General features: G+C 45.7%; 1 pseudogene; it reads right to left on the bottom strand.

The window, feature by feature from the left end:
* Positions 1–5,281: 5,281 nt before the first annotated feature.
* LOC139046500 (U4 spliceosomal RNA) lies at positions 5,282–5,347 on the bottom strand (annotated as a pseudogene).
* Between the last annotated feature and the right edge of the window lie 3,453 nt (positions 5,348–8,800).

Here is an 8,800-nt window from a genome sequence, read left to right as displayed (position 1 = left end):
TGCTATTAGAATTATACTTTCCTCTTTACTGAAGTCATACGGCCCTGCTTTAGAGCTCCAAGCTCCCACGGATGCTGAAATTTAAAAGACAGGGCCTTGTACAGAGCCCCAGAGCGAAAGGAATGGTTGGAGAGAGCCATATAAATGGATTTGATCTCTTGTTAGTGGTCTGTATTCTCTTGGTAGGGCTAGGGAAGCCAACTTATTATCAATAAAAAAGAATAAACACTTTATAGGAAGCTATTTTCTCTGTCACCAGACGTTTTATAGGCCTGTCAATAATTGTAACTGTTAAATATGACATATCGAGGAATACAGCGGGACAAAAGGATGTGTTTTTCTGATTAGGGTGAAAAGACTTTATAGTCTTTATTTTATGGATGGAAGTAATCCAACCCACAAACTTCAGCTATCTATTATCCTCTATGGGAAGGCTGTAAATGAAAAGGAGAACTCTGAGAGGAGCTCTTTTGGCCAGGAGCCCACCCCGTGGACCCTCCCCTTCTTAGTGAACTTGCAGAATTGGCTGCAAAGGCAGCCCAGAGGGTCTCAGAGCCCTTCCAGCCTTTGCTTCCTGGTCACACCTGTGGGTGGGGTCTGTGAGGTGAGTGTATGGTTGGGGCGCTCCGGGTGCCTGGGCAGTCACCTGTCAGTGTCTCGTGGAGATGGACTTTGCTGCTGGGTTGACCAAAAGTGGCAGTCAGGACGTCTCTGGGTGAGGAGGCAGACAGAACTATTTGAAAGGCAGAGAGAAGCACATTTGGAGATGCGTTCATATGAATATCTGGTTCACAACAGTCAATCTAGCCCCAGCATCTCCATCTCTCCTCCCTCCACATGCATCAGGAAGTTCTGTCCATCTTCCCTTTATAGTGGTCTGGATATCTCCATTTCTCCCTATCACTGCCACCACCCTGTTGAACGACCTCCCCCTCCCATCTGTTAGTGCTGTAATTGCCAGGCAATGCCCTGTGGCAGAGAGACCTGGAAACCGCTGCGTGTCTCTGGTTGGTCTGCAGGTGCCCTCTGGGGTAGGCTGGGCCCCACAGAGCCCCTCCCCTTCACGAGGCATTGGCACATGCTGCTCTCTCTCCTGCTGTCTCTGGATTGCCCTTCTCCACCCACTTGACTCCAGCTCACCCTTTAGGCTCTTCCCTTCCTCCCTCGGGGACATCTTCCTGACCTCCCTGAACCTACCATGTCAGATGGCTTGGCTGACACCTTCTCTTCCCTCCCTTTGTTAGATCCTGGGAGGGAAAATAGGTATTTGTTGCTGTATCGGGCCAGTGGGAATGAGGGTTCTGGCTTAAAGAGTGATTGCCTGAGAAATGGTACTGAGTGTTATACTTCAGAGTGATGATCCAGTTAATAACAAATGTAAGAACTTAAAGAAAAGCTGTGAATTAATGTGGGTGGAGTTTGCCACCTAACCAAAAAGCAGCATGATAGCAATTCAGCCTGTACTTGACAGTCCTTGGATGTGGGTCTAAAGGGCACTGGGACCTTAGTCCACAGCAGGACCTAGAGAGAGAGGGAGCAGGAGGCTTGAGGGTCAGAGTCTTTGTCAGCTCGTGAGGGTCTGGATTTTAAAGAGGTGGTGCAGAAGTCAGGGTTATGAATTGTGCATGGAAGCAAGGGTCACTGGGATATACAGTATAAAGAGTAGTTTAGTATCTGATATTGTGATGGTTAGTTTTATGTGTCAACTTGGCTAGGTCATGGCACCCAGTTATTTGGTCAAATGCTATTCTAGATGTTGCTGTGAAGGTATTATTTTGGATGAGATTAACGTTTAAATCAGTAGACTTTAAGTAAATCAGATTGCCCTCTGTAATGTGGGTGGGTCTCATGTAATCAGTTGAAGGCATTAAGAAAAAGACTGGACCCCTCCTCCCCCCAAAAGAGGGAGTCCTGCCGGCAGACAGCCTTCAGACTTCAGAACTGCAGCTCTTCCCTGGGTCTCCAGCCTGCCGGCTTCCCCTGTAGATTTGGGCTTGCCAGCTTCCACAATCCTGTGAGCCAATTCCTTAAAAAAACGCTCTCTCTCCCTTTCTGTCTCTCTGTGCATGTGTGTATATCTATACATCTCATGCTTCCTCTTGGTTCTGTTTCTCTGCGGAACCCTGACTAATACCTGTAGCCTGGCACAGCTTTAGTTTTATGGATCATATTCTATTATATCTGGTTTATGGGGAGATGAATAACTCGTCACTAGAATAACTGGTGGCAAAAATCTCACTTTAAGGAATATATCTGCGGCTTTGCAAAACAAGGGACGGGAGGTCTCCGTAAGGAATCTCATCATCAGTGTCTTCCATTCAAGCCAAACAAAACTGAAAACAATTCCTTTCAATCAGTGCTCTAACCAACTCTTCAATCTCCATTTTTAAGAGCTAGTGCTCCCAAGATCACTGAGCCTTACTATGTACCGAGTACCGTTCTGAATGCTTCCTGTGTACCATCTCAATCAAGCCTCAGGAAATTCCTAAGGGATTTGTGTTACTGTTTCCCTCTTTGTACAGATAGGGAAACTGAGGCACTGAGAGGTTAATATGTTTCCCAAGGTGACCCAGCTGGGGAGTGGCAGAGCTGGGATTTGAACCCGGGCGGTCGGACCCTGGAGTCCAGGCTTGGCTTGATGCTTAATGGCTTTTACATTAGAGAAGGCGCCACTTGGGAGGGTGTGTGGGAGGGAGGAATGAGGAAGAGGGGACATCCCATGAGGACGTCGAATATGTCTTCTTAGCCATGTATGTTTAAGGGTGGTGATAACACAAGTAGATGACATTTATTTAGTGTCTAGTGTACGCCAGACCATATGGTAAGCTCTTGATGCACATTATGTCCATCTAATTCCCGGGAGAACCCTGGGAGGAGGGGACCGTGATTACCCTGCTCGAGAGAGCAGGAAAGTGACCACTTTCCCCCAGGTCACCGGCAGGGGGAACAGCAGCTGCGGAGCGACCTCGGGCTTCCTGCCCCATCTCAGGAGTCTGAGAGGCCGCCAGGGCTCACTTCCGGCACCGTGTGGTCCTGGAAACATCACCACTGTCCAGTCTCTCACCCGGCGACCCGCCGCGTGTAGGAGGAGCGGAGCCGGCCCCTGCCTCGGAGGCGGGAACCCGGAAAAACCGAGAAGGCACGCCGACAGCACAGCCCTCCTGGGCTGGCCCTGCTGCTCACATCCCTACCGTCTGCGTCCGTCCCCTGCGGGAAGGCTCTGTTTTCAGAAGCCTCCGTCAGAACATTTTCCCAGAGGAATAAGCATCAAGCCCTCGGCCCCTACTGAACACGCGAGAGCAGATCAGAATTTCAGACCGGCGAACCCGAGAGGAGGGCCCCCCTGCCTGGCACCTCGTAAGGATGTGGGGAGGATCAGGAACGACCACGACAAGGTGGCCGGGTTTGAAAGATTGGAGCCTCTTATTCGTCCTTGTTCATCCAATGCTTGGTCCCATTTCCGCAGAAAAAAACCAAACAAACAAAAACAACACCAATGATAAGAAATTAGCTTAGAATATTATTGCGTAACCTGACTAATCAAATGCAGGGGCCTTTCCGTGGCTCCGCCCATGGACTCTTTCCAGAGAGTCCTTGGCTGTGCACACGTGAGCCGCACGCTTGCCTGCTTACCACCTGCCAAGGCGGGGAGCCCGTGCCTCTGGCAGTGTGTCCACATCACTTCCCACTCTCTCCTCCCCCTGTCCCCATTTGATGTTTAGAATTGGCAGGAGGAGGGATCAGGCCTCTAAGACGGGTTATCCAGTGAGAGAAGTAACACAGGGAATGCACGGAGGGTGTATGCCAGGGAGGTATGCCCGGTCACTTTCCTGAGTGTGGCAGGGAGGATGTGTGGGCGAGAGGTTAGGAGCAGGCCCCCCCCTCCCCCCCTCACCGCTCCAGGGCCCTCCCTGCCCAGAAGCTACATCTTTGTGCCACCCACCCACACACTCTCATATAAATGAATACATGGCCACCATGGCATCCTCTTGGATGAAGTGCCCTTGTGCAGTGTACGACCTAAATACCTGTATATGACTACCCTTCCTTCATTTATCAATGCTTAGAGTGGAGCCTGGAATTTGATAAGAGCAGAGGAATATGAGAGGACAGAGCTTAATTAATCCAGTTGCTTTTATTTATTTATTTTTTAAAGAATATATGTAACACAGATGTGCATTTTAAAGAATGATAGAATGGGATTCATAAACCCACCACCCATTTCAGGAACTAGAAAATTAGAAATAATTTGCATCTTCCTTTGTGTTTCTCTGCCTCCCATTCCTCTGCCTCCCCTCACTCACTCCCACATCTGCGCAGCTGTGCTGGTGGTTTGTAGCTGGTGGCCATTTTGAATGGGTGGTGCAGACTGGTTGCATTTTGACTATCACCTACATCCAGAAGTAAGCCACTATTCTGAATTTTGTGTTTATCTTTCCCTTATCTTAGAAAAATGACTTTAATACAAATGTATGCATGCTTAGACAATAATTGCTTAATTTTGTTTGTTTTTGAACTTTATATCCAGTATGACTGCTTCTATATAGTCTTCTGGGGCTTGTTTTTTACCCTAAAGTTTATATTTTTACCATTTATCCATAGTGTTGTGTGTTGCTATACTTTACTTATTTTAACTGCTATGTAATATTCCATTGCACGATTGCTTTTTTTCCCCCAACTTCACTTTATCCATTCTCCTTCAGTGGGCTTTCCCCCCAGTTTCTTCCTGGATCAACCTCAACCTGTGCTGCTAAGAACATTATTATCTATGCCTTTTTGTGTATATGTGCAAGAATTTCTCTAGGGCATCTACTTAGAACTGAATTCCTGGGTGTATGCAAATGTTCAACTTAAAGGCTTCATTTCAAAAGTAACACTAGCTGCTGTCCCAGAAAACAAAGAAAATCTCAGGGGTTTAACACAATACAAGGAATCTTGTTTGTGTAAATTCTATTTGGAGATGGGGTGGGGGTGGGGAGAGGAGGTGTGTCCACTCCACCTAGGCATTCAGGAATCCAGGATGATAGGTGCTCTCCATCTTGAGAAGGAGGCATCCAAAATCACCCTGGAAGTGTACAAATAGCTAACAGATGGGGAAGTGAGAGACTGGAGGATCAAAAGGAAGCTTTATTGGCAAATCAGGGAAGTGGCTTACAATCATTTCTGCTTACATCCCATTGGTCCAGAACTCAGTCACATGGCCACACCTAAGTGCAAAGGAGGCTGGGAAATGTAGTCTTTCTGTGTTGTTGTTGTTAGCCCATCGATTCTGACTCTTAGCATCAATTAGCAATAATTGTGCCTTGGATAAACCTCATTGGCTAAGATACTGCCACTATGCAAAGCTGACTCCTAGCATCATTATTCATCTTCTGGCATCGTTGTTCATCCTAGTGCAGTTTTTCATTACCATCATTTTTCCAAAGTAACTCCATCCTTTCTGGCCCCCTTACCATAATTTGTTGTTAGTGCTGTGGAGTTGAGAAGCCTTCCCGGTCTTTTTTGCCATCCTCTCACCTTCTGGCACTGTATCAGACAGCGCTCTGCTGCTATTCATAGTATATTCATGGCCAATTTTTTGGGAAGTGAGTGGCCAGGTCCTTCTTCCTAATCTGTCTTAGTCTGGAAGCTCTGTTGAAACCTGTCTACCATGGGTGACCCTGCTGGTATTTGAAATGTTGGTGGCATAGCTTTCAGCATCACAGCAACATGCAGCCACTACAGTGTGACAACCGACAGATGGGTGGTGTGGTTCCTTGACCCGGAAACAAACCTTGGGGCTGTGAGGGTAAGAGAGCCAAATCTTAACCACTGCACCATGAGAGCCGGCTGGCATTCTGTATACCCAAACTGAAAATGAAATGGATTTGAAAAACAGGTAGTGAAAACAGTGCCAAATTGTTTTCCAAAGTGGCTGTACCAATTTACACTCCCATTTAGCAGGATATGAGTTTTGTTGGTCTAAATTTTTTCCATCATGTGCTGTTAACTTAAGTTTTGCTGATCTAGGTATAAATTGTGACCTCCTTGTGGGCTTAATATCCACTTCCTTGATCACTACTGAGGTTGAGCATCGTTTCTTATATTTATGAGCTACGTGTTTCCTCTACTCTGAGACGCTTGTTTGTGTATTTTGCCCAATTTTCTAATGGCTTAGTGTAAAAAGCATTCTTTATATATTCTGGATATGAAAACACTGTAGATTTTGTATGTTCAAATATCTCCTCTGGATTTTGACTTATCGCTTTTTAAAGTTTTGATTGATGAAAAAAGTTCTTAATTACAGTATAATAAAATGTATCAACATTTCTCTTATGGCTAGTATGTTTGGTGTTCTGTTTAAGATATGCTTTCCTATCTCTAAGTCAGAAATATCTTCTGTGTTTTCTTTGATACTCCATCTTCACTCTGTAAACAGACTTTTCTCCCCTCACAACTTGTTTGAAAATTTCAAACCTACAGAGAAGTTGCAAGAACAGTGCAGCAAACACCCATGTATCCTTCAGCTGGACTCGCCAACTGTTAATATTTTGCCACGTCTGTTTGATCTCTTGTATATGTCCTTATACGTCCATATGCATATTTTTATTATTATTTGCAAACCAATTGAGAGTAAGTTGCAGACTTTACTCCCCAAATACTTCAGCATGTGTCTCCTAAGAACAAGGCCATTCTCTTATAAAACCACAATACAATCATCGAATTTTGAAAATTTAACTGATCTAATAGTATACTCTATTCCACAACCCTCTTTAGTCTCCGTCAATCTAGAACGGTTCCTCGGTCTGGCTTTGTTTTTTGTGACATTGACATTTCTGAAGAGTAGAGCCTAACTGTTTCATAGAATTCGCTCAGTTTGGATTTGTCTGGTATTCCTCATGAGTCAGTTCGAGTTCTGTCTGTTTTGGCAGGAATACCACATAAGTGGCATTCTATCCTTCTGAATACAACAGATTAGGAAGCATGTGGGTCCCACTATTGGTGATGTTAAGTTTGATCACATGGTTAAAGTGTGTCTACCTTCATGATTAATAAGTAATTTGTTGAGAGAGAGAGCAAGCAAGTTTTAAACTAAAAACACTTATACCGTTGGATAGCGTTGACCAAACCTTTAAAAAATCAAGCTCATTGCTGCTATGGGTAAGAACTTATAGAAAGAAAATTCTCTCTCTTCAAAACTAGAAAAATAAAAGTACTTTTCTTTTTCAAAAATAGAGAAATAAAAACTTTTTCCCTTTTTAAAATTTGGAGGGGAGGAAATACAGAAAGGGCCATGAGTGAATACAGGTGACAATGTGGTTCTTGAATTCAAATACCCCTGGCTTCTGGTGCTCACCCAGAGGGACCGAACGACAGGATGCACCTTGCAAAGGTAGAAGATGCTGTATATGTATTTACGTTTGGTGCGATGCGTGCAGGGAGTGGTGGATGCTCCCAGCCAGGTCATTTCAATAACAACAGGAGACCCCAACTCCAGCTGAACCGCGGTGTCTTCCAGGCTGAAGAGCTTCCGCAGTCTCTCCACTTCCATGCTGATTAGAAGTGCTTGAGACACATCATAACAGTGTCAGCGCAGTGTTTACGGGGGAAATTGTCGCTGTCTCTCGCTCGTGGAAGGTGACATAATGGAATTTCCTCCCTTTGTCCCGGTGACAGGATGATGGGCACTGTCTGGGCTCCAGTGCTGCATGCTTTGCCACTCACGTATCCCGGCTCAGCTGACAAGCCCGGAGAGATGAGAGAGAAGGTGTGTCCTGTCACTCGGGGGATAGGGAGTGACTGGGGTGGGCTCAACCCTCCTGTATGAAAGAGCCGCTTAAAAATGACAGCCGGCCGAATGAAGTAGGGGGCGGCCACCAAAGATGGCGGCAGGGAGCAGCTGCAGTCACACGGGTTCCTCGGAGGCTTCCGAGACCCCGGACCCAGAAGACTTACCAGGTTGGTGCTGGGGTGGCTTTACCGGAGTAGGTGTCTAGACAGAGATTCAAAATCTCTTTACTTCTTGTCACTTCCTCCCCTACTCCCGCAATCCCAAGTCACTCACATGATTTATCTGTGTATTAATAACGTGTCTTGTTCCAGAAAGGTTTTAAGAAGTCTTGATGTGATATATTATTGGGAGTTGGGCTGCATATTTAAGTTTAGACAACTTAAACGATATATACTGGAGTGGGGCTTACGTGTGGAGAGAGAGAGAGAGAAAGAGAGATTCCTTCACTTACCTTGTCACCTTTTCCAAGTAAACTAGACCTTGCCCACCAGTACCTCAGGGAGAGGGGGGAACAGCAGAAAAACAGAAATAACATAAATTAGCTGCAAGTGCATAGGTCTTGGTAAAGGAATTGCTGAGGATGATTTTGCAGTTACCATCCTCAGTCTTGATCACCGTAGAAGCCTTCCGCCTGCTCTCCCTGCCGAGGCTTACCCTCTCTAGTCCACTTTCTACTCTGCAACCAGAGTGAGATTTCAAGCACACAGACCTGGACAGATAATTCCTCAAATGAACATTCATGACATCCCGTTGCCTACCATCTAAAGACCAAACTCCTTACGGTGGTTTGTGATGATGATGATGACGGTGATGATGATGATGAGGATAGCAGCTTAATACTAGCATTATCCAACACTGAATGCATGCCATGTGCCAGGTACTCCTTTAAGTGCATGTATTATGGAATTCATCGCTCATGACAACCCTATGAAGCAGTTTCTATTAGGTATTCCCTTCTATATATATGAGGAAACTGAGGCTCAAGGTAGCCCAGGTAGTCAGTAGCTGAGCAATGCTGCAATCAACCTG

The sequence above is a fragment of the Equus asinus genome, chromosome 10, assembly GCF_041296235.1.
Source record: "Equus asinus isolate D_3611 breed Donkey chromosome 10, EquAss-T2T_v2, whole genome shotgun sequence".
NCBI classification, from domain to species: domain Eukaryota; kingdom Metazoa; phylum Chordata; class Mammalia; order Perissodactyla; family Equidae; genus Equus; species Equus asinus.
Note: the sequence above shows the minus strand (reverse complement) of the source record. Positions and strands in the feature narration are given on the sequence as shown.